The 27,331-nt window shown below is 47.6% G+C and overlaps 1 protein-coding gene and 1 long non-coding RNA gene across 3 annotated transcripts in view; one reads left to right on the forward strand and one right to left on the reverse strand.

The window, feature by feature from the left end:
- LOC106998463 (selection and upkeep of intraepithelial T-cells protein 1-like) overlaps positions 1 to 27,331 on the reverse strand; it is a 215,810-nt gene that overhangs the window by 138,347 nt on the left and 50,132 nt on the right. The window lies entirely within an intron of this gene.
- On the forward strand, positions 503 to 27,094 carry LOC114672401 (uncharacterized). The gene is made up of 3 exons (XR_003722766.2): positions 503 to 556; positions 22,729 to 22,806; positions 25,180 to 27,094. It is a non-coding gene; the product is annotated as an uncharacterized LOC114672401 (long non-coding RNA).

The following is a 27,331-nucleotide window of genomic DNA, read 5'->3' on the forward strand; positions in this document are numbered from 1 at the left end:
AGCCCTAATTCTAATAATAACCTTGCAAGGTAGTGGTATCAGCAGGTTTTTCACAGATGAGGAAATTGAAGTCCATGAGGTTAAATGACTTGTCCATGGTCATATGGTCATTAAGGGTAAAGCTGGGATTCAAACCAGTCAGCCTGACTCCAAAGCCAGTGATCTTGTTACACTGACTTACCATCTCTCCTGAGAGCTGCTGGAGCCAGGAAGGAGTGGTGCCAGCAAGGCTATACGTGGGTCCTCAAAGCCCCAAAGGGAGCCCCCAGCCTTCCCACAGTGTCGTCTTTGTGGAAAAGAAACACTGCAGATTGGCCCACATGCTCACCCAAAGCCAAAATGACCAGAATAGGTTTGCACATTACCAATTCCTTCCAAGCAACTAAAAGTGATGCAAATTTTTAAAATTATAAAGCTGAATAACTTTTAATTAGTTGGCAAATTACACGGCCAGAAGGGCCTTACTCTGTTCTCTGAAGTAGATATTAACTTTATTAACTTTGTTCCTTTTGCAAGTTGAGTTGGTTCTTTGTGAAGGTGGGCGCGTGCGAGTGTGGTAAATTCTCATTTTATTTGGCAGGAATTTTGGCTGAGGTTTGCAAAGAAAAGTTACTTTTAGATTTTTCTTCTGATGGTGAACTTGGCCTCCCTTACTCCCTACTGAAACTCTACTCTGCAGGCGGAAACAGGGGATAAAAAAAGGATAAAGAAAGAAAGAAATTAGGAGCCGAAAACAACTGAAGAATAAATAATCCTCTTAAACCAGTCACTGGGAGAGCCTTAGACAGGGGAAGTGGGGGTGGGGAGCAGGCGGGGTAGGTTCTGGTTGGGTGATTCACTTACTAGCCGGCTTTCTGACCTTGGACAAATGACCTAATCTGTCCAGGTCTCTGTTACCCTGCCTGTAACATGGAGAGGATAACCCCAGCTCAAAGGCCTCCCTCAGGTCTGCTGAGAGGATCAAGTGGGAAATCATCTGATAAAGTGATTTGACTTTTACAAAGCACTGTCCAAATAGAAGTCTGTGGTGTTATCTCTGACATCTGAAGCGAGGTCCTTGGATGTTCCTGGAGTCAAATTTGACAACAAGGAAACTTTCAGCATGACTGAGAAAAGGGTCTCCCTTAGCTCAGCTCCTAGGAGGAGATATAAAATGTGAATCTGTGGGTGGGAGTGATTGTGCTGGGCACATTTAACGTATGTCAGCATGCACTCACACCTTTGAGTGTGCACATCTTATTGCTTGTATACACAAAAGTGGTGTGTGTGAATGCCTGTGTCAATATGGTGGGCAGGGAGGGTCATTCATTCATTCCACAAATGAGTTTTGAGGATTTACTCTGCTCTCTAGATGCTGGAGATTCAGTGGAGAACAAGACAGACTAGCATTTGCATGTATGTAAGAGTGTTTATAAGAGTGTTTACAAGAAAACATGAGTTCTTAAGTGTATGGAGTATCAAGTGCATATGTGAGAATATATGTGTGAAAACACATGTCCTTATGTATTAGGAAGTATGTACTTGCATAAGAATTTGCATGTGAGTGTTTGAGAATCCGTGTATTTGTACCTATGTGTGGTGAGAGAAAAAAAGAGAAACAATCCCTGGTCACTCTATAGGGCATCAAACTTTGTTAAAATACCTTAGAGCTGAAAGACCCTGTCTTAGTTCATTTGTGCTGCTATAACAAAGTATCAGAGAACAGAAATTTATTTATTATATAGTTCTGGAGTCTGGGGAGTCCTAGATCAAAGCACTGCCATTGGTCTCTGGTAAGGGTTGCTCTCTGCCTCTGAGATGATGCCTTGTTGCTGTGTCTTCCGGAGGGAAGGAACACTGCATCTTCACAAGGTGGAAGGCAGAAGGCGAGACAGTGCTCCCTTTAACCTCAGCTCTTTCATAAGGGGGAAAATCCCATTCATAAGAGTAGAACCCTCATGACTTAATCGCCTCCCATAGGCCACACCTCTTAGTACTGTTGCATCAGGGATTGTGTTTCAACATGGATTTTGGAGGGAACACAAACATTCAAACCATAGCAGACTGAGATATCATCTAGTTCAATCCTTAACATTCCAGATAAGGAACCAGAGAAAGGAAACAGTGTGTATAAGGTGACCCAATGGCCAAACAAGGGCCAGAATGTACACCCACAGCTTTTGAGCCCAGGCATCTTTTCCTAATGGGGATGTGTGTAAATGTGAATGTAAACTGTGCATCTGCAAGGAAGAATCTGGGAGATGAAATGGAAAGGTTCGCCTGGCTCGAATATGGAGAACCCTGAATGCCATGCCAGGAGGATTTGAGCAGGAAGGCACAGTGGTCAGGCTTCTGCCTTCTAGGTGCCCTTCTGCTGTGGAGAAAATCAGCTGGAGCAAGAGACACTGCAGGGGAGAGATTGTGAGAGAGCAGGTGGAGCCGTCCAGGTGAGAGGGTACGACACCTGAATTAGGGAGAGGGGAATAAAGGATGAGATGGACAGGGGAATGCTTTGAGCCTAGAATCAGAGGCTTTTATATCCATTAGGATGTGGAAAGTGAGCTCATACATTGCAATCGTTTACACAATAAGGCAGTTTCCCCTAAACCTGAAAACCAGGAGGAGCCTGGGAGATTTTACAAGCATCTCATTAAAACTTCTCAATAGTCTTGTGAGGTGGCCATTATTTTCCTCATGTCACTGAAGACAATTGTGGCTCAGAGTGAGAGGCAGCTGCCCAAAGACACACAGTCTGATTTTGGTGGATCTAAAATAAGAACCCAGGTCTTATTTGCTTAACAAAATATTGAATAAGTCAGCAATCACTTATTAAGCATCTACTTTGTGCCAGGAACTGTACTTGGCACTTTAGGAATGCTACTTCATGTCAGCCTTCCAATGACCTTTTCTCCATTTTTCCAGTGAAGAAAATGAGATTCAGGGGTATGACCAAGAGTACACAGTTGGTTCAACCTGTACCTGAACCCAAGTCATCTGATTCCAATGCCCATCATTCTCAACAATTTTGCATTTCCTTTCAAAATCAGGACACATGTACATGCTGTAGTTTAGGAAGAAGTGAATTTAGGAATTCCCAACCCTACAGAATGTACAGTCTTAGATTATGGGCTGATTCAAAACAGTTTTATCAAATGCCTGGGTGATAATCCATGCTGCAGATTAAAGAGTCCTATTCCTAATCATCAAAAACCACATACAGGAAGTCAGATTGGGCCTCCTAAATCCCATTGCCTGCCTTTCTCAGAGGTAGAGGAACTGTGGTCTCTACTGGGTCCCAAGAGCAACCATACAGGGTTGGAGGCTGGAAATCAAGACATACAGGACACAGGGTCCCAATAATTTCATTGTGAGGCTCAGGCAAGACCTTGTGGGTATGGGTCCTTCCAGCTCCCGCCATCTGGGATTCTACGTCCTCATCCACTCACAGACACAGTGTGCTTTTCCTTCAGTGACAGAAGCCTTGGTCTTTGCATCAGTGCCAGCCTGGTTCCCTCACCCTGAGCAAGTATAGGCACTAAAGGCTTTCATGTCGCACACTCAGACCTGCTTCCTCAGATCCTGAGCCCACCCTGTCTAATGCAGAGAAGATAATGAGCACCTCCCACTGGAGGCTGAGATCTAGAATTTGTCTGATTTTCCTAAGGCCTGTCTCAGGTTCAACTGCACTGAGACTCTCCAGCCCTGCCACTCTTTCAGATGTTTCCTGCTTTCTACTCCATTCCCGTTTCCTCAAATCGCTGACTGGCATCCTAATATAAACCAGACAGGACGTGGAGAACTTGTCTTCCAAGACTGCCATGTATGTCCCTGAGATACCCACTGCCAGCCCTAGTCAGAGGCCCTGGATGAGGCATCAGAATGGATAGGGCCTAAATACCATACCCCCTCCTGAACTTTGATCTCCAAAACTGGTCACTCTGATAGCCTGAGGCTATGCCAGCTCCAATACTACCTTTGTCTTCCCCTACCAACTTCTCTGCCAAGACCCCAACATGCCTTTGGTCAAACTTACCCATTTTACCTCAGTTGAGTTTATTTCTTCTGACTTTTTGGTCCCGGAGTCTCTAACCTCACCCCACCCTAATTCCTGAAACTAATTCCTGGCCCCACTTGAAAGGCCTTTCAGACTGAGTGAAAGTAATCTTCTACCCCAAGCACGCTGACACATCAAGTCCCCATGGGTACTTTTTTCCTGACCAGAAATGCCATCAGAAAGTCCAGGAAGGGCTTGGCATACTGCCCTCATCAAGGTCTCATCAACGTTCATTCCAAGAAAACATAATTGTCAGAAAACACACCCAAGAAAGTGGCCAGGAAGCAACCAGTCATCCGAATTATTTACTGTCACCTGGAACCTAGCCAACTAGATGCCGGCCATGCAGACACTGGGAAAATATTTATGTGGGTCTTGATGGATGCTTGGCCAGGAATGACTGCCCCCTGTCATCTTTCCTTCCTCCTGATAAGGTAAAGCTACACATGTCAGACAGCTCTTAGAAGAGCCCGACAGCCAAGGCCTGGCATCCGATCAGAGCAGGGTGAGCAGCCAGTCCTTGGTTCCAGACTTGTCTCTGCTACCAAATAGTTCTGCCCCTCCCAGGGCCTCAGCTCCTCCATCGAGTAGACTGGATGAACTCAAGGTCTCTGTGATCCTATGAGATTGTGACTCAGACAGAGTCAAATGTATTTTCCAGATCTGCCATCATGATGCCATTGGTTCATCACAGACGTATTTTTCTTGGCGTTGTGGAACGTTCTTAAAATTCCAACATCCTAGGATTTCTCTATTCACTGTTCCAGTTTCTGTAACCAGATGGGAGAACTCCATCTGGAGGAGGAAGATCTGAGCTTAAAATAAAGGGGTAAAATGGAAGAGAGGAAATTGAGTTCAAGGAATGTTTCTCATGCATCCACTAATTGCAAAGCACAATGCGGAGCCCATGCTGGTGGCGGAGTGTCCCCATGTTTTGTCCTCTAAACCACAGGGAGCCCTGGTCCTGTTCTCTATGAGCTTACAATGTCAGTGATGAGGGTGGCCCACAAGGCTCATTTTATTCCCCAATGCTCTTCATGTTTCTTCTTTCTTGTAAACCCCAGGATCTCTGCCTGCTGCCCTCCTCGGTTCTGGAATTCTGTCCTCATCAATGATCATCCTGGGCTCCTTTCTGGGAGGAGTTCTGGCCTCCCAACTCTCCATTCCTTGTAGACAACCTGATCTTGCAGGTCCTTCTCCACTTCAGAGTTTATGGCTAATTCCCTTGAAGACCCACCTGAAGTAGCAATCGTGGATACAGACACAGGACAAAGGTTCGGGAGCCCCCAGAGTTCTCTCAATCATTGTCTCTACTCAGATGCTCCTGATGCCCCCTCTGAGATGCTCAGTGTCATCCCAGGACTTACTGCCTACCTCAGTTTCCCTGAGCAGGAAACTCTTCTGGCCCTTCTCTCTCCTCGGACCTGCACCTCTCTAGGAAGTCTCTGTATCCCAATGTGAAAATGTGATCTGCTATAGTGGCCACTGAGGTTGGAATTTGAGTCTTCTAGGCTGAGTGAATGAATTCAATGGGTCTTTTCCCAAGACAGTCATCAGGACAGGCCTGGTTGGGCTTGGGTATCTTCTCAGTTTATCTAGTCTGAAGAACTATTCCTGTGGACTCTCCTTGTCTCCATTCAGCACTTAATGCCTATTATTTGCTAGACATCGTGCAAGACATGAGTAAGGCAATACACAAAGACAGACAAAGCTCTGTCCTCTCTACTTCCCCAGGTGCCTGGGATCCTCAAACCATGGCCTAGGACATGACCAAGCCAGTCTCTCATTCCTTGTGCCCTCATCACAATTCTTTCTAGTTACTTGCCTCACTCACAAAATTATGGCATCATGAGAGATCAGAGGCAAAGGGCCTTTAGAAACCAGACCACCTAAGAAATCAATAAGAATGAAGCTGTGTGATGCAGGCCAGGAATGGCCTCCCCCAGAAGGCCATGCCCTGTATGGTAGAGCTCTGTGACCAAGGATCACTTGAGAAATGTTATCTTGAAGAGATAGTCGGATCATGTTATCTTACAGAGAGCCAGAGAGGCAGAGCTGAGACCCAGATAGCATGACTGATAGTCCTGAGCCTCAGGACGAGACATTCTACTATTCAGTGTAGATACCTCTTATAATCCTCACAAGAACCCTAAGAAGTAGGCTTTGTTAAATTCCTCTTTGTTCAAACAAGGAAACAGACTGAGAGGGATAAAATGACATCCAAGATCACACGGCTTTGAAGTGATTGAGTATAGATTCATACCCAGATCTCTTAGATTCTAGACTTATTTTTTCCAGAGCCCAGGTACTCGGCTGTTTAAAAAAAATCATGTCGGGGCCGGGTGCGGTGGCTCAAGCCTGTAATCCCAGCACTTTGGGAGGCCGAGACGGGCGGATCACAAGGTCAGGAGATCGAGACCATCCTGGCTAACACAGTGAAACCCCGTCTCTACTAAAAATACAAAAAAAACTTAGCCGGGCGAGGTGGCAGGCGCCTGTAGTCCCAGCTACTCGGGAGGCTGAGGCAGGAGAATGGCGTGAACCCGGGAGGCGGAGCTTGCAGTGAGCTGAGATCCGGCCACTGCACTCCAGCCTGGGTGACAGAGTGAGACTCCGTCTCGGAAAAAAAAAAAAAAAAAAAAAAAAAATCATGTCAAGGAACCAATGACCATAATTAAAATGCCAGTCTCCCAGGAAAGTTGCATTTTAATATTATTTATTCATTCAAGAAGAAAAATAGCTAAAACCTAAATACTATACTCTGGTACCATAGTAGTAAGAGCTACAACATGTCATGAGAAGCCAGGGAAAGCAACAAATAACTTCACCAGAGGTTTTTGATACGGAACTCGAAAGGCTTTTCAGAAGACAGAACATTTGAAGCAAGTTTCTCTCAGAGAAAAGGGGACGGGAGCTCCAATGCACCAAGCTAACAGATATAAAAGATCAGTTTGCTGTGTCTCAGGGGGCATTTGATGGGTGGGGAGAAGCAAGAGATTCAGTTGATGAGGAAGAGAAGGACTTTGGGTGCAAGGCAAGGGAGTCCTTACTTTAAATTTAACACCCCGGGGATCATAAAGTGTTCAACTAGAGAAGCGACACCTTGTACAAGATGACTCTGGGGATGAAGAAATTAATATATCCCAGGGATAGGAACTTATAATGTCAAGAATGATAATAGCAACTCACATGTGAATATCATTCTTATAAATCTTGAAATAAAACACTTTCAAGAAAATTAATTTATTTCTAACATCAATCCTGTGAAGTCAATAACCTCATCCCACTTTTACAAAAGGGGAAGGTAGGGCTTCAAGTCACATGCATCTGTCCACTCTAAGTCCAGCACCACTCCTCAAGTACACATCTCCAGATAATGAGCTCTTGGACAGTGGCGAGTGTACAAACAGAGCCTGGACTTCTGCCCTGGGCTGGAGTCTAGACCAGCTGCTCTTTGAGTCTGATCTAACTTTGGGATGGTAAAATTCTACAAGTCAGTGGCAGGACTGGCTGCCTCATGGGGCTGCCAGACTGAGCCGTGGGTGGTCAGGAATGTTTCAGGACTTCCTGGGCCCAGTGTTCCAGGTCAGAGTGTCCAGATTAATGATCCATCTCCAGGCAGACTGAGCCGAGGCCCTGACGCCAAGTGTGGGGCATCGATTAGACTTTACACTCTGAGCTTGCTTTCATCTTAAGCCCTCCAGGTGGGCTGGGGCCTAATAATTAACATTCTCTGAGCCCCACAGTATGAGTGAGCTGGAAGAAGAGGGAGCAAGTCTCTGAGAAAGACCCCATTGGTGCTTGGGAGTAGAGCCGCCAAAGCCTCAGTACGGCCACTTAGCAGACAACCACATCTACCCAGCCAACACTCCCACTCTGCCTGGAGTCTGTCCAATGAGTGATTTTGGTCTCACCTTTAAGCTTCACAACATTTCTATGGGGAAATAGCACTAGGATTATTATCCTCACTGTAGATATGGGGAAACTGAGGTCCAGAGGAGGGCAGGGGATTGCCCAACGGCAGAGGGATCCAGATCAGAACTCAGGTCTCCTGCTTCCCTTTCTGGCATCTTTCCAGGGCAAGATGCTATCTCTTTCAGGGATGTTAGACCCTCTTGGCATCTTGAGGAAAGAGAAGGTAGAAGTGTGATAAGATATTTTATTTCACAAGAGAAACCATTGCAGAAGGACCCTTTATTTGTTCACACACTGTTTCAACAAATACTGAACACCCAGTATGCTCTAGCTGCTGTGCAAAGTGCTGGGAATAGCAAAAAATAGTCCCTGGCATCAAGAAGCTTACAATCAGGGAGGAGGGGGAGATGGGTGGTGTGGCAGGGAAGAGATAGGTATGCAAACAGTGAGGTAAGTATATTTGGCATATTTAATAGTAAATACATTTAATAGTATAGCGCACTTTTGGCTGCAGAGTAGGGTTTGAGTAAGAAAGCATGGGAGATGAGGCTGGAGAAATACGCAAGGAACAGGACACTGAAGCCTCCTAAGCTGGGGCAAGGGGATGGAATTTACCCTGAAGGATTCAAGCAAGAAGGCAGCAGGGTCAGAACTGCTTTTTAGGATGTCCCTTCCTCTGCTGTGTTGAAGATGCCTTTGAGGAAATGAAGAAGACACTATCTGGGAGGCAAAAGATGGTAGTAGCCTGCTTGGATCAGGTTTTAGCCACAAAGGACACCAGAAACTTTTATCTAGTCTGGAAAAGCCTCTGCGTGGGGAATTTCCTTATTATAAAAAAGTATGTCCTATGGTTGCCAACTGATGCCAAGGTCCCTGGATCTGACCTATTCCACACTCCTCTGATCTAAGAAGAAGCCACAGCATTCTTTTCTCTCTTCACATTATAGAATTCTCCATACCACTCCACCCACTTCTGCAGATTCATATTTTCCCATAGTGGGTTCCCCACCGCCACCAACACATGGCGGCAAAGCACCACACCTTTACATTCCTCTTCTTTGACCTTAGATGACTCCACATTATGTGGCCTTCCTTTTTCATTCAACATCAGGTATAGATTAATTGAGCATCTACTCTGTGCAGACATATCTAGGCTTTGTGGATGTGGCCTGTACCCTAATAGCCATGGTTAAAGCCCAAACTCCTCAGCCCAGCATTTCAGGGTCTTCTTAGATAAAGCCCAGCTGACCCTATATTCTCCTTTCCCTTCCAGCAGTCTGTACTTGTCACATTTTTTATTCTCTAAATACCCTATACTATTGTTTTCAAAATAGAAATCTTTTTATTAAAATGCTAATATACACACTCTAATTCAAACAGTACCAAAGGTAGAAAATAGAAAGTAAAATTTGTCCTACACCTCCTCCCAGCCACTTCCATGCAAATTCCAGTCCCCAGGGGTGAGCTCTGTTAACATTTGGATAAATATCCTCTCAGGTTCTTTAAAAAACTTTCCCTGCCCTCACACACCACGTTTTGCAAACTACTATTTGTCCTTCAAGACTCATGACACTGCCATATTCTCTCCTATGAGAAGTTGTGTGTGTTCCCACAGAGACATAATGCTTGCATCTGACATAGCACCTGCCACTCTCTATTAAAACCATCAGTGCACATATTGTGCCTCCATCAGGTTGAGTGTGAGACTGTGACCTGAGATCATCACCTCTGTGAGGACAGAGCTGTGGCAGTCTTGGTCATTGGTATATTCACCATGCCTAGCATGTCATAGGCCCTCAGTAAGTATCTATAGAATACATGGGTGGATGGATGGATGGATGAGTGGATGAGTGGATGGAGGGATGGATGGATGGATGGATGGAGAGACGGGCTGACAGATGGACGGACTGATGGACAGACAGCAGGCACATCTGCGGGATGCTCCACAGGACACATGTAAGGTGACAGTGCTGGCACTAAGGAGTGGAAAGGACCTCAGCTAAGGGTAAAGGACCTGGATCCTGTCCTGGTTCTGCCTGCTACTTGCTATGTAGCCTTGTATAAGTGCCTCGCCCTCTCTAAGACCCCTTGTCCCTACCTGAAACTGAATAGCAGAGCTGTGGAGTTTCCCAGGACCTTCCCCAGCAGATGCTCCAGAATGCTCAGCTGGCCCTGGCCCAGCACCCTCACTTTACACCTCTGTAATTACCCACCTGCATGCCTTTATGATAGAGATTGGGGTGGGGTGAGGGCTTGTTAAATAAAGGGCAAAAGGAAATTGCTGGCTTGCCTAAATGACATTGTTGGCATTAACTAGATTAACTTCTGAAGTGAAAAGCCCACAAAAGCAAAATCAAAACAGAGAAGGGGCCACGACTTCCGCTGGGGGCTTTGTGGTCCCCTGCTTCAGCCTGCCTGACCTCCAACCCTGGCTCCCGATCTGTCTTCATGAGGCAGGTCACAGAAGCTACTTTCCTTTCTTCATCATGACTTCATCCCAGTGGTCCCAGGAACATAGTCATGGGCACTGAGCTCCAGACCAAGACTTGGGGACTCCTCATGGAGCCTTCAGACTGTAAGAGGGATGGGCAGGTAAATAGATACACACAGAGCAGTGGAAAGTAGTGACTATTGGAGCCAGACTTTGCACTGAAGTCTTTCCAGCTCCAAATCTGTGTTCTTTCCCCACACATCTCTCCCATCCAACCCTTGTCCTTTCCCATCAGATGTCCCTGAGCTGAATGATGAGCTGTTCTCTGGACAGAGCTTCTAGGAAAGGCATTCCAGGCAGAGGGAAGAGGAAGAGGAAGACACAGGAATATGAAAAAGGATGGCATGTTCAGGCAGTCAGGGACAGTGCCACCTGGCACTGAAGCATAGAGGGAAGAATAGCACCTTTCCATTTGGTGTCCCTCCTGGCCATGCCTCTCAAGATGAAGGATACAAACTCTGCAGTGGCCTAGGCCGGGAACTGAAATGCCACATCTCCACACCATGCCAGAGGTGCCAATGTGTGAGAGCATCCATCAGGCAGCAGAGGGAGGGAGATGCTGCCAGACTCATGGTTGATGCAGACTGGTATCAAGACACCAAACAGAGGCAGGAGACTGTGACAGACTCTGACCAACGCAGTTTCTCAGTTCACAATGTTTATAATCATCAGAAGAGTCAAGGAGATACTGAGGGCGACAGACTCAGCCCTGCTCAATGGTTCCAGATGCTTCAACAGGTAGGATAGCATGGAGCCTTGATATCTGGCTAACTGTCCAGTCTCACAGGGAGAGGCCATCCTTGTAAAAATCCCACAGCACATAAGAAAAATTCTTCTCCCCAGATGAACCAGGGATCTTCTCTTCCTCACTACAAAGGGTCAGCTAAATCAAATTTAAGAGGAGAGAAAACGAAGGAAGGAACAGCATCTGTGCCTGGCTTAAGTCTGTGCCTTTGTAATAACCAGACACTTAACATACACTTTCTCATTTCATTCTCAGAGTCTAGAGAGAGGTATTATTTTCTCCATTTGGTAGACAAATAAACTGAGGCTTAGGAAGGCTTGCCCAAGTCTTCACAGCTAGTGACTCTCAGAGCTGGACTTTGCAACAAGGCCTTTCCAGCTCCAAATCTGTGTTCTCTCCCCATACATCTCCGGACCCTTGTCTTTGCCCACAAGAAGCTTACAGTCTAATTTCACTGCAGATCCAGTGATATTTCATCAGCTTGCTAACCTGGGATTAAAAGTCATGAATCCTGTAATTCTTCTGAGCTGTTGGACACCAGAACTGTCAAACGACAGCTCAAGGAACTATTTGAAACACAACTTATGTTACTAGCTCCCCTTGCCAGGGACATTTGTGATACCCTACTTCTGAGGAATGACCATCTAAATAACAGAATTTCAGGCACAGGACAGAGAAGATATTCTTAGGTAGGAGGCCATTCCAGCACTTGTCAAGCCTCATCCATCTGCATAGGAGCCCACACCTGGACCTGGGGGCCACCAACACTCTCCTGGATCAGGCCTGGTCAGGTTCACTAGATGTCAGACTAGGTCACTGGGTATTAATCATTGCCAAGGGACAGTTAAACTGAAAACCAGTTCATTAAAGATTAAGCTTCATCTCCATAGCCCTCAGGGAAGGGGAGCTTTGGGTAGGGAGCCAGGTCCTATTCCAGAAGGTCACCTACTGTGAACAGGAGGCATCAGGAGCATCTGAGTAGAGACAATGTTTGAGAGAACTCTGGGGGCTCCTAAACCTTTGTCCTGTGTCTGTATCCACGACTGCTACTTCAGGTGGGTCTTCAAGGGAATTAGCTATAAACTCTGAAGTAAAGAAGGACCTGCAAGGTCAGGTTGTCTACAGGGAATGGAAAGTTAGGAGGCCAGTCTCCCTGGAAAGCCTGTGGTGAGGAGTCAAAGGCCTGGATTCTGACTCCATTCTCCATCTGCTGGGGGCCTTGCACAGGGCAGTTCCCCACTCTGAGCTCCTGTTTTTTCCTTTGACGAATGGAGAAAACATTTGATAAGTGGATTTGTAGTGATGCTCTAGCATGGGTTGCCCTGCGAATGATCTACACATGTTTGCCTTCCTCAGTCTATACTAGCTCTGCACCCCCAGGCTGTCTGGCGCAAGTTTCACTTCCTGTTCACAATCTCTGCGGCCAAGGAGAATTGGCAGTAAATCTTAAATTCACCATGAGCCCGAATTGCAGAGATCAGATCTCTCTTTCTGGCTCCCCACACTGGACTGATTGCATCTGCACACTGGCCTAAGAAAACTCTGGAGGAAACTCTGTGAGCTTACTAAACCTCAAGAGTAAGAATTCCCCATTTGGTCAATTCCTGGTACTTACATTTACATTATCCTATCCCAATGGGATCTGTTAAGCCAAAGTTTTGCAAATTCTGGAAAGATATTCACAATTTTGATCCAGTACCAAAGACATGATACAATATGTACTGAACCAATCAATAAATGGATACAGAATCATCTCATATCTTATACGAGGTACCATGGTGATTTCAGGGCTCCAATGGTACCCCGCCCCCCGCCCCTACGCCAATGGAAATGGCACTATGTGCATCCTGGTTTGCAATCAGCGATTTCTGTTAAGGTGCGATGTCTGAAGATAAAAGTGGCAAACGATGATAGATTTTTTTTAATAGTAGGATAATAAGGTGAGGGAGACTTTTGGGGCTGATGACGAAAGCTCTCCTCACTTTTTCTGCTGCTCTTTAACCCGGCTCTTTACAAAATAAATCTAATCACTTTTCTGTCTGTAGGTGGCAGCACTGGCCCCTTTCACTCTCCAAGGGGGACCTTGATTGTCATTTAGAACAAGTGCTCCTCAGGCCGGGCGCGGTGGCTCACGCCTGTAATCCCAGCACTTTGGGAGGCCGAGGCGGGCGGATCACAAGGTCAGGAGATCGAGAACATCCCAGCTAACACGCTGAAACCCCGTCTCTCTCAAAAATACAAAAAATCAGCTGGGCGCGGTAGTGGGCGCCTGTAGTCCCAGCTACTCAGGAGGCTGAGGCAGGAGAATGGCGTGAACCCGGGAGGCGAAGCTTGCAGTGAGCCGAGATCGCGCCACTGTATTCCAGCCTGGGGTACACAGCGAGACTCCGTCTCAAAAAAAAAAAAAAAAAAAAAAAAAAAGAACAAGTGCTCCTCTCAAGAGCAAATTACAGGACAATGCGAGGATAGAATAAGATAAACTAGCTTCAGAAAAAATGTTCTCACACAGTTAAGATGGGATGCATCTGGTGAACTCACAAAACTTCCAAAGCCTCACTCCACTTACACAATAGCCCCTTCCAGATTCTAGTAAGATAATACAGATCACCAAAAAAATGTTTAAGGAACCATTGCAAAGAGGAAACTTGAAAACCCTTGAGCAGGGGAACAGCAGACCAACCACTCAAAGACAACACAGTTCTCTCCCCAGCCTGTTCTGCAGCAACCTGGAGTGCCTCACCTTGGGGGTTACTCTCTCAGACGTTGCCCAAAACTTATATATGTTGAGTGCTCACTCTGTGCCAGGCACATTGCTAGGCTGGTTACATGCATATGTCAATTACGTCTCATGACAGGTACTTCCACCATCCCACTTTACAAAGAGGAATCAGTGGATCTGAAAGGTTAACTTCCCAGAATACCCAACCATCACCTTGCACAAATGGGAAAACTGAAGACAGCAGAAGACTGTTGCTCAGTGTCACACGGCAAATCAGTTACAGGGCTAGGATGCTGATTTCTGCTGTCCACTGTGTACACTTTAGAATGAAGAGTTTATGGGAGCCATATGATGATGCAGAACTGGGGCCACTGAAATGGGAAGAGGAGGACAGGAATGAGGCTCTAGGCTCAGGACACACCCAATATCTCCTTTCAATAGTGTACCCCACCCTCAAAGAAAATCCTGGGGAAGGAGTCAGGAACGCCCCTTGAATCTAACGCCAGCTCTGCCCTGAACAACCTGAACAAGCTGTGTGGCCTCAGGCAAGTCCCTTCACCTTTCTGTGCATCTACACCCTCCCCAAAGCAGTGGTGAGTATCTAATGAGACACTGGCAGGAAAAAGGCTTTTAAAAGTATAAAAGCTCCCTTGAAGGTATTATTATTAATTATTATTATTATTATTACCATCCTCATCTTTCATGGTTATTAATGACCTGTTACCTGCTAGGGATCTGTCATCTAGGAATTTCTTTAAGCCCTTCTTGAACCTGTTTATATTCGCAGTCAGCAGCACCTCCCTTGCTTTTGATCCCCAGTCTCCAGCCCAGGGAGCTGCAGGCAAGCTCACTGGCCTATAGGCCTGTGTTTGAACAACTGTTCTCAGTCTTTTTTGTGGGTTGCATCATGGCCAAGTGATACAGTGCAATGCAGCCTCATTTCCTCTTCCCAAACCCCATTTGTATGCCCAGGTCTGTGTTAGGGATCTCAGAAAGAAAGAGAGAAAGATACAGGCTTTGACTTCTCAACCCGCCCCTTCCCCAGACTGAGAAGCCTAGGGTAAGGTGGGGATATCAGACCCCCTCTTAACCACCTATGCCAGGGCTGAGAACAGCATCCAGACCTCACAACCCCAGAGAACACCCAAGGACCAGGGCACCACCTTTTCTCAAAGTCTGTTTTCCTCTTCATACCAGGGGCAAAGGACCAGGAGCCCTTTCCTGAAGACACTGTACAAGCCAAACATAAACTAAGCTCAACCATTGTTGACACCTACTCTGCTCTGGGCTGTGCAGATTTCAAGTTGAATTAGACACTGTCAGGCCCCTGCCTTCAAGAAGTTCATTGTCTGATAGGCGAGACCAAGGCATTAACAGTTGTCTTGCAGAGCAAGGTTAGCTAAAGGCTTAAATAGAGGATTCATGAAAAGCAGAGTTAGGGAGGGGCCTAACTAGCCCTGCCTGGGACAATCTGGAAAGGATTAATAAAGAAGGGACATTTGAATCAGGTGCTAACGGATGGGTAGGAATTTGCTAGGCAGAAAAGGTGGTGAGCAGAAGAGAAGAATTTCTAGAGCAGGTAGAGCATGAACCAATATTGATGGCCACATGGTTTTCAGGAAATAGGGATGGACTGGTCAGAGGACAGAGGAGCCCACCTGGGGTTTACTAGCAGGTGAGAACTGCCGGGTGCACAGTTCTACCTGTCACAGAAACTGACAAAAGCCCTCATTTCCTGCTGTTCAGAAAGGAGCCCTGTGGACAATTGAAGTTAAAGCCCCATAGAAGAACTCTCTGACTTCCCTTAGGCAAGTCCTTTAGATATCTCAGGTTGTGGAGAACTCAGAAGAGCATGGGCATTAAGGTATTTTCATCCTCAGTCCTCTGTTGACTGTTCACCAACACCGTGGGTCTCAGAGTGTCCCGGCTGAGAAGGGCTACTCAGACATATCCCATTCCTTCCCTTAAGTACTTCTTCGTTGTAGGCGACAAGCCAGAAAAAGACTCCTTCCTCGTGAGTCAGGAGCAGGGGCTGGGAGTGGAGCCCAGGTCTCCTGACCCCTCCCCTCCCTTCTGCTCACGTAATGGGGTAAAGCCCACCCCATGCAGCTGGAGGAGAGCTCCAGACAAATTCAAGGTGATTGTAACAGTAGCATTTGCAGGCAAATTACACTCCATGAGCTAATTAGGAAAGGATTGGGGCCCTCAGCCTTAATTAATATCTAGTCCCTAACAACTTAATCCTCAGTAAAATCATAGCAGGGATCTCACCCGAATGCTGAAATTCTTTCCTCCAACAAATCACCTATATAAATACATATATTTTAATAGAAACAATTATAAAGTTCTCTGCCAGCTTATGGGGCTGTTTAACATTCCTGGATTGAGGCCACAGTTTGTTCCCCGGTCTCCCCTCTCCCCACAACCAAGGCCTAATGAATAGTAACTCTTTTGTGGCTCTGCGTTCCATTTAACCAATATCTCCTGCCCAATGGGTCTTCACAGGGAGTTAATAAGCAGCCTGGGAGGACTGCCTGAGGAGGTCCACGAACCTAATCGTTAACTGCAAGGCCTAATCAACGTCTGCTTCCCACCCAGAGTCCCCCACAGCTACACAGCCCTGGTCCTCCCAGTAATGGATGGAAAATCGGCAATTTCCTGACAGTTAGCAACCAATTTTCCACCAATTAGGAGAGAGATGGTGGTCTCTGGAGGAAACAAGATGGCTCCTGTGCAAGGAGCTGGTACCAGAAGAGAGATGATCCTAGAAGCACCAGGGAACCAACACCTGTTGGGGTGGGGGGAGGTTGCCGGATCCCTCCCCTGCCTGTTTCTCCCTCCCCTAGGTCTGCTTTGGCTTGTATCAGTGGGAGGAAACTTCCAGGTACAGAAACTGCCCTGGAAATTCCACAGGACCTCTTCTCACTCAGAGACCCCATTACACAATAAATTTACCCCTTCCTTCTCTCCTCCAAAGCCAGCCTGACACAGGCTTCTCCTGCTGGGTCTCTCCTCAGTGTCCAGGACTACCCAAGAAATACCTCCAAGAAGGCTGGTGTGGTGACTTCATTAGAGCATAAGCTCTGAGTTGGACAATTGTGCCTTTCTTTCTCTCCAGTTGTGTGTGAATCCTTTGGCATAGCACCTAACTTATCTGGGCCTCAGTTTCCTCATTTGTAAAATAGGGATAGTAAAGCATCTACCTGATAGGATAGTTACAAAGATTAAACAAAATAGTGTGGATAAAGTACTTTATACCACGTGTTATAAGACTCAATAAATAGGCGTAAGTATTCTTCTTACTATTGTTTTCATAATGAATATTATTAATCAATATTAACAACATGTGTGCCAGGTGTGGTGCTAAGCTCTATGAGAGCCAATATCTTAAACAATTCTCTGGCTCACTTGCCTCACCCCTATTATCTCCCATTTAGATTACTATGATGGTCATCTCCCATCTGGCCTCACACCTCTCCAGTTCATCCCACACCAGATTTTTCTTTCTTTATTTTAGAGATGGGGTCTCACTGTGTTGCTCAGGCTGGGGTGTGGTGGCACAAGCATAGCTCACTGAAGCCTGAAATTCCTGGGCTCAAGTGATCCTCCCACCCTGCCTTCCAAGTAGCTGAGACTACAGGCACACGCCATCACACCTGGCTGATTTTTAAAATTTTTGTAGAGACGGAGTCTCACTGTGTTACCCAGGCTGGTCTCAAAACTACTGGTCTCAAGCAATCCCCCTGGCCTCGGCCTCTCAAAATTATGGAATTACAGGCACGCGCCCCTACACTTGGCCCAAAGATCTTTCTGAAATACAGATCTGACTATGCCATGTCACTGCTGGATTAAGACCTTTCCATGGCTTTTGTCCTTGAAGAACAGCACAGGCTCCTTTCTTGTGGTTCACAAGCCGTGAGCCATGTGCTCCCTGCAAACTCCCCAGGTTCACCTCTCACCACTCCCAGTCCTATTTCTTATAATCCTAAAAAGAACTGCTCTTTAATGGCCATAAAGTTCTTAGCACCAGACCTGCCTCTCTGGCTGAATGTGAGGACTCAATGACAGAAAGAAGAAAGCTTTGCACACAGTAGGTACGCAAGATATGTGACTCTCTTGCTCAGTGCTCCTGGGCCACAGCACAGTGCAAAGAGGAGGTGGGTAATAAAGTTGCTGTAATGCTTTTCAGTCATGAAAGAGAGACAAAATCACCCTCAGCATCACTGTGGCATTTATTGGGCTTGATTGTACTCTGAATTCTCTCATAATTGGCCATTCTCATCTGGTAATTGTAACTGAATCAGACATAGTCCCTCCCTCAACAAGCTCAGTCTGCTGGAGAGAGAAATAACAAAAGCAAAGATTTAATGAGCACTTACTCTATGCCAGGCACTCTGCTGAGAAACTTTACATGGATTATCTCATGGTATCATCTAATTTGATCTTCATAAGAGCTTTAGGAGTAGAGTGAACATATAATTTATCATACAAACTGAGACACTTCTGGGAGTAAAAGGGTGCACTATTAATAATTACACAGAGACAACAGGCGGAAACTGGGACGTCTCAGGCAAGCCATGACAGATGGACACCCTGTCTATGAGGCCCATATTCTTATTTTAGAAATGAGAAAATAGAGTCATGAGGAGGTTAAGGACCACACCCAAATTTACACCACTCTTCAGAGCTGGGCTTCAAACACGATGACAATTCAAGGTGAAACAATGTTTTCTAAAAGAAGAGGGTGAGACCTGGCTCAGGCTGGAAGTTGAAGCAGGAAGAGAGGGCAGCAACGGGGCAAGGGAGGCCAGCCAGGACAGAGGCACCTGAGCTGAGGGCAGATGGGAAAGGATGCCGCGGGGACACAGGATGTGCAGCTGGTGGAGGCAGAAGAGGGAGGGAGTTGCTTGGAGAAGAACGAGGAGCCGGGATCCAGGGGGTGTGGGGAGGAGGAGCTTAAGGTAGAGAAGCAGACACAGAAACAGGAGAGGACTCAACAGAAAGGGTCTTGAATGCCAGGCCACAGGAAATACGGAGGAAAGAACAATCACTCAGCTTTAGCCCCAGTCTCCTGCACGCACTGCGTACCCCCGGTCACTTGCAGTACACCCCCACCCCACGGCCCTCTATGGGTGTCAGAGTCTCTCCTTTTCTAAACATGCCTCTTCAAAGCAGGCTAGAAAACCCTGGGCATCAGGGTCCCCATCAGAAAAACGAAGGGGCTGCAGAGGTTCTTGTACCCCTTTCTTGGGTTGATATTCTATGAGTTCTCTCCACGGGCAGGATTGGGAGTGGTGACCTGGACAGTCACCTGGCAGAGCTGGGCTCAAACAGCATCCTCTTCTCCCAGGCTTTCTTATTCTTCAGACCCCAGTGCCCCCCACTGCCTTGCCCTACTGTCTGCTCTCTGTTCTATGTTCACCCCATCACCTCCAGCTCCTCCTCCACAGAACCCAAGAGGTGTGACGTCACCCCCTGCCTGAAATTGGGGTCAGAGCTGCTGATTGGACTCAGGTGGTCCCTGCATTCCAAGCTCATGTCCAACCTGGGAGAGATACCAGATGCTGCTTCTGACTGTCAGGCTCAGGGTCCAGGCAGGAAACACTGCTGCTGGTAGAGAAGGAGCCGCACACCTGTGAGAGCCAGGCTTGGGGAACACGCACAGTCCCTCTGCATCCATGCAGCCCTCCCTTCCTCAGCCTTCTGAGGGCTTTGCACCAAACTCTGCCCAGGCCTACTCACCCTGCTCAGAGCCATGGCAGCACATGTGGCTGAGGCCACCCTGCTCCCAGTTCAACCCTCTGAGCCATCTCCACACCTTTGCCAGAATGATCGTTCCAACAGATCTCATCAGTCACTCAATCGCTCTCCAACACCAATAAGAGAAACATTTGAGCGTCTTCACATAGAGCCCAGGGGACCCTGCAGATCCAGGCCTTGCCCACCTCCCCAGCTTCACCTTTCTCCAGTTCCCCCACAGCACCCTTGTACCTGCATTCAGTACTTACTCGTGTATCAAATGGGTGCTAAAGGCCTTCCTCGCCCTGAGCCCTGCATGGGAGCTGAGAATCACTCTCTACTCTCCAGTGTCACCATGCTGCCTAGGCCTCCCACCCCACCCCAGCCCTCCTACCTGATGTCCTTCTATTGATCCTTCACAACCTGGAGCTGGGGAGCATCTGGAGATCACCCCTTGACCCCCAGCTCCCACAGCTTTTCCTCAAGGTTGGTTGGGTGTCTGTTTCCTGTGTTGGACTAGAGCTCTTACACGAAGGCACTGGGTCTGAGTCAGTCCTGTGCTCTGTCTTCCCGGGGAGGCCTGAAGCATACAAGCCTTCAGGAAAAGGCCAGATAAAAGTCACCCTTCCCAGCTCCTATATTCCTGGGTTGGCATTTTCCCTTATTTTATCACCCACTCCACCCACCTCCTCTTGTCTGCTGCTAGACCTTGGGACACCTGTGTGTGCATTAGAAAAAAGTGTCCCTTCCTCTGGTTGGACACCACCCCAGGCCAGAGGAGTGTGTCTTATGAGCAGAGCTCTGGCTGGATCTCAGCCCTAACTTGCCCGTCACCAGACACCTTTGTGCAGGACACACTCATACAGCCTTATATATCCTTCCCAGTGCCCACCAGATGCCCAGCAAGCTACATTTGGGAGAAATGCCTTCAACTCACAGTCACACTTGCATTAGGGGTGAATAGGTGTCCCATCTGCAGCCTCTTTCCTCCTTCTGAAAGGAAATAATATGGGGAAATTATGAAACAATAATGGGAAACTATAGATGTTCTGCAGACCCATTGGAGGCTACATAAGACAGAGGCCTTGCTAGCCTGCTGCCCATCTCACCACTTCAGCAGGTACCCTCATGGTGAGGACTGGGCCAGTCTCCACTGGGAGAACTTCAGCCATTGTACTTCCTTACTTTTCCCTCTGTAGTCTTGATAGTCTTAAAGTCTGAGATTCAGCCTCAAAACTCCCTTTCCAATCTTCTACTCAAAGGCACTCATACATAGTCTCACACACACACACATGCATATACATGCATGCTCACTCCTGGAACTATGTGCTGAAATGGGCTCTAGGAGTTGAGCTCCAGGGAAGCTAACCTGCCAGGAAGAGCCTGGTCCTGGACCAGGTTAAGAGATATGGAGGGTGACAGAAATCCCTCTAAGCCCTGCCACAGGCATATTTACCTGGTATTCACACTGGGACAGTAGGAGATGGGGCTTGGCCAAGCCAAGGCAGCCCAGCAATGGCATGATGGAAAGCCTGGTTGAGAGAAAACAGTTTAAAGAAGAGCAGGCTTTGGGTGCTGTCTCCACTTCTCCCGTTTCTCATGGGAGGAGGAAGCAGATGTGTTCTGGTGGCCAGAGAGAACTAGGACCAACAGGGGCTGACAAAAGGAGGCAAAACTGGGTTCCATATTCAACAACTTCCTAGGGGCAGCCTTAGGAAGTAATGGGCTGTCAATCACAGAGATTTTAGAGCAGACCCTGGACAGCTAGTCTGAACTTTAAGGCCTCAAGATGTGAATATCATTCTGTTTCATAGCCTAAGAGTCCACTTTGAAAGTTATTATTTGATTCCATACTCCATAATCTTAAGACTTTCATAGTTCAGTGATTCAAAAATGCTAAGACCTTATTATTCCCTGACTCTGGAACCTGGAATACTTAGAATTGTAAAATTATCTGAGACATGGTCATCTCTGAACATTTATTTTAAAGACGTGTTAAGCACATGCTTTGCATGAGCTACTTTACATATATTACCTCATTTAATCTTCATGGTGTATGTTACATACTATTATTATCTGTACCTTTCAGGTGAAGAAACTGAGGCACAGAGAGGTTAAGTAACTTACCTAAGATCACACAAGCAATACATAGTGGTCCTATAACCAAAACCTGGATGGAGTCTATAATCTTAACCACTGTACTAGGCTGCCTCCCTGTGCTATAAAAGGAATATATCCAGGAGCCCTGGCCGGGCCCAGCGCAAAGTTATGGAGCCCTCTGAGACTGTTGCCGGACCCAGTCTCCACTGGCCTGTTGCAGTCCCAGCCCTTGGGCTGGAGGAGTTGTGACTCTCCCTTCCCCTTCCCACCTTACCAGGGAGGTGTTCCTTCCATCGTCTCAGGTCCTGAATTCCCCAGGCAAAGCCAGCCACATTCTTCGGGCTAGAGTCCAAGTTTATTTAAGAAGAGGAAAATGTTATTATGGAAATTACAACAGCTTTACAAAACAGAGCGTCGCTGTATCAATCCAGGACCACAAGAATGCTCATCAACTTAATAGCTTCCTGTTGGGAGCCTTTCAAGCTGTGCCTGAAGCTGGCAGGCATCAGGGTGTGGGAGTGAGGCCAAGCAACTGGGTGACATTACCCCCTCCTCTGCCCACTGCCCTTGGGAATGAGAGCCGACAGAGGGGACCCCTCCCTGACTCCTCATGCCCTGCAATCCTAAACAATACAGGCAGCTCAGTTTCCCATTCTCAAAAGTGGAGGTGTGTGCGTGTGTGTGCATGTGTGTGTGTGTGTGTGCTTGTATGTCTAGGGGTAGTGAGCAGAGCAGAGGGCTGGGGCTCCCCTTCCCGCCAGCCCCAACCCCATTCCACACCCTCAGCCTAGCTCAGGCATAAATGAGGTCGCTGCTCTTCAGACTCTCTTGGCAAACCTAGTGCTTAGCATCTAAATCTAGGTCCCTGATAAGGAGAGGGTAGAAAAATGTTTAAGAAAAAGATTGCTTTTTTTTTTTTAACCTCCTAAGCCTAAGGAGAGAGAAGACCAGGGTCTTAACTCTTTTTATCTCGTTTTTTAATAAAGGAAGAAGAAAAGAAAACCATTAAAGCAAAATTCCTGGGGCTGGGAGCAGTCAGGACTTTGGCACGTGTCTCCTCCTCGGTAATTATCTGGCATTTAGCACCCCTCTTCCCAGCACTTGTAATTAGCAGGGAAATTAAGATGCTGTCATCCTACCTCCCAGCTTCTAGCCACTACACCCAGAGGCCTGGGGAGGGGCCTAATGAGATGGGAAGGGGACCTGCACAGCTAGAAGAATTGAAACTACACATGGAAAGGGCTTTGCACTGTTGACAGGGCCCTTTGACAAGAGGAGAGCAGGAGAGGGTCCTTTGGGGACCACTTCCTGCAGTCTCCAGCTGGAGCCATCTTTTCCCCCCTGAATTCCTGGAGCATGTGCAGGCTGGACCACACCCCTTCCCATGGGATGCTACCCTAGCTTCGATTAAATGGCTGGGTTTCAGCAGGGTCTTATTGCACTCACCAACATCATTACAGATGTCTCTTGGGTGCCTGCCTTTGTGCTGGACCCTGAGGACAGAAATGAGTAAGACCCACTTGGAATTGCAGGTGTTCACCAGGGAAAAGATACGGCATTTGGGTGGACGAATGTAATACAAGGTCAAAAGTGACAAGACCTAAGGGAGACAGGACCAGCTGCAAAATTGGAGGGCCTGGTGAAAAAAGGAAAATGTGGGGCCCTTGTTCAAAAATTACTACTAATTTCAAGACAATAGCAAAGGAGTAAACCGAGTGCAGGGTCATCATATGCCTCCAGGGCATGCCCATGAAGCCAGCCCTGGAGGGAGGGCTGTGTAGGTCTTGCCAATTTGGGAAGAATCCTTGGAAGAAGCAACATTTGAATTGGTCTGGTTAAAGAGGTCAGTACTATGTAACATATAAGGTTCCTTTGCCTGTCTGGCCAGTTTTCTCATCCTTTGAGGCCTCACTGTATGCTCTCTCCTCCAGAAAACCTTCACCACCAAACCCAGGCTGGGTTAGGGCTCTCACAGCCCCCTCCCCAATCCCTCCAACCCTAGACTTCTCTAAAAACCCATTTCACATCATTACGTATTATCTGTTTATGAATCTGCATCTCCCACAAATCCACATGCTGTCTAAGGACAAGGTCTACACCTAATCCCTGTCTGTATTCTTAGTGCCCCATGGAGGCCCTGGACAAGGTAGGTGCTCAACAGTGGTTGGCTGAATGAATGAACACACCTGAGGGAGTGGCTTGGGCAAAGGCCTCCTTTGACTGATGCTTAGGGAACACGAAGGTGAATCTTTACCTGTAAGTCTGGAAAGTTAAGCTGGAACTCCATCAGAAAGACTCCTAAATGGCAGGCCAAGGTAGGAAGGCGTTACTGTCTAGGAAGGTTTGAGCTTTTAAAGATCAATGTAGCTGCTACGTAGAGGATGGATTGGAGTGGATGATGGGGTGCAGGGTAATCAGAAAGAGGCAGGTGAGCCTGGCAGGATGAGCAGTTAGGAAGCCGTAATCATGATCCAAGCAGAAGGTCAGCGTGGTTTGGACCAGACAACAGCCACGGGAATGGAGAGAGAGAGGAAGAGTTGGATGAGAGCTTTGAAGCTCCAACTACCCTGGTGGCAGCAATACTGGGTCACTAGCCAGCTATTCCAATTATTCACAGAAATCAATTCCATTCCACAGAGACTCAGATAAAACTTGTGTTGCCAGCCGACAGTAATGGATGGGGAGCTTAGAGTAAGGAGATAAGAGGAGGCCCAGAGTGTGGGGTGATCAGGTGGGGCTTTGCAGGGTGGGGGAGGAGCGGTAAGAGGTTATCAAAACACCCCTTCAAATAGCAAAGGCTCAGAGCTGGTCCGCCCAGTTGTGATCTGTGACGGGACAAGTAGGCTCCTTTCCAGGCCTGGAGCTGTGAGACTCAGACCTAGTGGTCCTTTGGCATTATTCCAAGGGGAATAATGGGGAAGCTAGATCAGTCTTGCTGCCCTGAGACTTATATTGAGATCTAGTGCCTTCTATCAGGGGGTGGAGAGACAAGGGTAAGGCCATGGGGTAGACAGGATGCCCTCTGAGGCCCCTTTCAGCCTGGACTTTCTGGAATTCTGAGTCCATGAATCACCATAATGACATTTTGTCTGCAGGATCAGGAATAGAATGTTCCATTCTCCAGCATGGGACAGAGGGAGTAGGAGGCAGCCTTCATGGTCTCATTTAAGCCAGGCCAGAAAGGCTGTGTCCCCATCAGCCTCAAATTCCTCCACATATTCTGCTACGGGATCCACAGGGCATCCTTCCTCCTGAGACCTAAGAGGGATATGAATGTGAGAGAGAAAGTTTACCCAGGGGAAGAGAAAGAAAGCAAAAGACACTGGGGCTTCCTAGAGCAGGGAGGGAGGAGAAGAGAGAAGCTGGGGTGCCCAGGTCAGCAGTCAGAAGGTGGACCAAAGACTGATGCTGATAATAAATAACTGATTCTTCCATAGTGTTTGCCACCATGCCAGGCACTATCCTAGGTGCCTTATGTGAACTCATCGTCACCCTCTCAACAACCCTCATTTTATAAAAGAGGAGACCAAGGCACCAAGTTGAAGTGAACTTCCCCAAAGCCACACAGCTAGAGGTGCAGCTGCACTTGGACCCGGGCAGTCTGACTTCACTTCATCCCAACACGGTGAAGATCATCTGTTTGCAAAGGGTGTGCTATGCATCAGACACTAATTTAGGCACTTTTATAAGAATAACATCACTTAGCACCTTGAAGGAATGATCAGCTCCCTTTTACTGATGAGAAGCTAAGGCTCACAGAACTGATTTGCCCATCTTCTGCCCATTTCAGAAAAGTAGAAGAACTAAGATGTGAACACTCATCTCAGATCCTTGCACACGCACCTCTGGGTCCTCCCTGCTGGGCAGGGGCTGTGCTGAATGGCTGTGCTCGGACAGCTCCAGATGGAGGCAGAGCCTGAGGGACCAGCCCCTCCTGCCTTCCTCAGACAGCTTTTCCTCACAGTGTGGGTGGAGGCAGCTGGAGGTTGGCCCTAGCGGCCCCATCTGCTAACACTCAGGGCTGGGAGAAGATAGTGCTTTTTATCTCTGCAGAGAGTTCAAGAGTTTATCCCCACCCGGGGCAGTGGGGAGCCGGGTGCCCATTCTTGGAGGGTGTCTCATGACAGGAGAGATGGAAGGCACTCTTCCTCTCCCTTCCAGCACTCACTCCTCTCCACACCCCAGCATCACCAGAGGCCCGCGGGAAATGTCTTGGACCAAGCTCTTGGACATGGGTGCTGGGTCCAGTGGAAAATATCCAGCTCAGAGTCCAGGGAGGGCTAGGTACCAAGAAGCCAGAGCGGCCTGTAAAAAGGTCACAGCTCTGGAGGTGGGCACCCTATGGGCGGTGGGGCGGGGGGTGCACTCCTAGCTCTGCCGCCTTCTGACCATGTAACCTGGGACACAGTACCTCACTGTCGAGCCTGTTTCCTCCCATTGAAAGCTGAATTCTCATTCCTACTTTGGAGAGTTGTTGTCAGGGTAAAAACAAGAAAGATCAAGTATTCGGTACCTGTCTCACAGTCTGACCTATGGATGGGGCTCTGAAATGACCCCTTTACTGTATGCAGCACATGAATTTGACTTCATTCAATAAAACAAACTCCACTCCAGTCTCCCCTAGATAGAGCGAGCGAGCTCACCCTCCTCCTTAAGCCACCTTCCTTTCCCCAGGTCCTCCACATTTTTCCCATGCCCTACAGAGGGTAGAGCACACCCCTCTGCCATTCAGGACCTCCCAGGAGTATCTAGGCACCTGTCTCTAGGCCTCAAATGACTCATTCTCCCTGAACAAAGCAGGCCCTATCTTTGTCCCCCAGTGCATCCTTCAAGGCCCAGATCATCTGCTGCCTCCTCTCTGAAGCCGCCCCCAGATCCCTGAGGGAGAATGAATCACTTGCTCCACTGTGCTCCGACAGCTCTGAGCTCATTCTGCTTTGTGGGATGGGTATGGATTTGTGTATCTGCCTCTCCAGCAGACTGGGATTCTCATGGTCTTCTAAAATGCCTGGCACAAAATTTGTAAATGTCATTTAATTAATTAATTAATCATATAGAATATCCTAGAATTAGAGCATCTCAGAGCTAGAAGATCTTAACAATCATCTGGTTCAAATGCCTTACTCAATAATTGAAGGGGCCTGGAGCTGGAAAGTGGGGGAGGGTTGACATGAGGATAGAGAAGGATGGGACCGAGGTTGCACAGTGAGATAGCAGCCGAGGATACACTAGAATGCTGTCCTTCACAGCAGAATAAAATCAAGGGTTGTTATTTTTGCTTTACAGTTAGATGGACCAAGACCCATCATGGCTCTCCATTGCTCTCTGAATAAAGTTCAAATTTGTTATCCTGACTCCCTAAGTTGCTTTGTGGTGTGATCCCAGCCAACCTGTCCACCCTCATCTCCTAGTGGACACCCTCACCAGGAGGGGACCCTCATCCTCCTCCAACTCGGGTTACACTGCACTCCTCCAGTATCTGGAATGGGCCCTACCCTTTTGCCTCCAGGCCTTCCTTGCTGTGCTCTGTGTCTGGGACCCCACCCCTTCGCTTAGGACACTTGCTGTTCCTTTGTCTGGCCAAGTCGG

This window comes from Macaca mulatta, chromosome 1, assembly GCF_049350105.2.
Source record: "Macaca mulatta isolate MMU2019108-1 chromosome 1, T2T-MMU8v2.0, whole genome shotgun sequence".
NCBI classification, from domain to species: Eukaryota; Metazoa; Chordata; class Mammalia; order Primates; family Cercopithecidae; genus Macaca; species Macaca mulatta.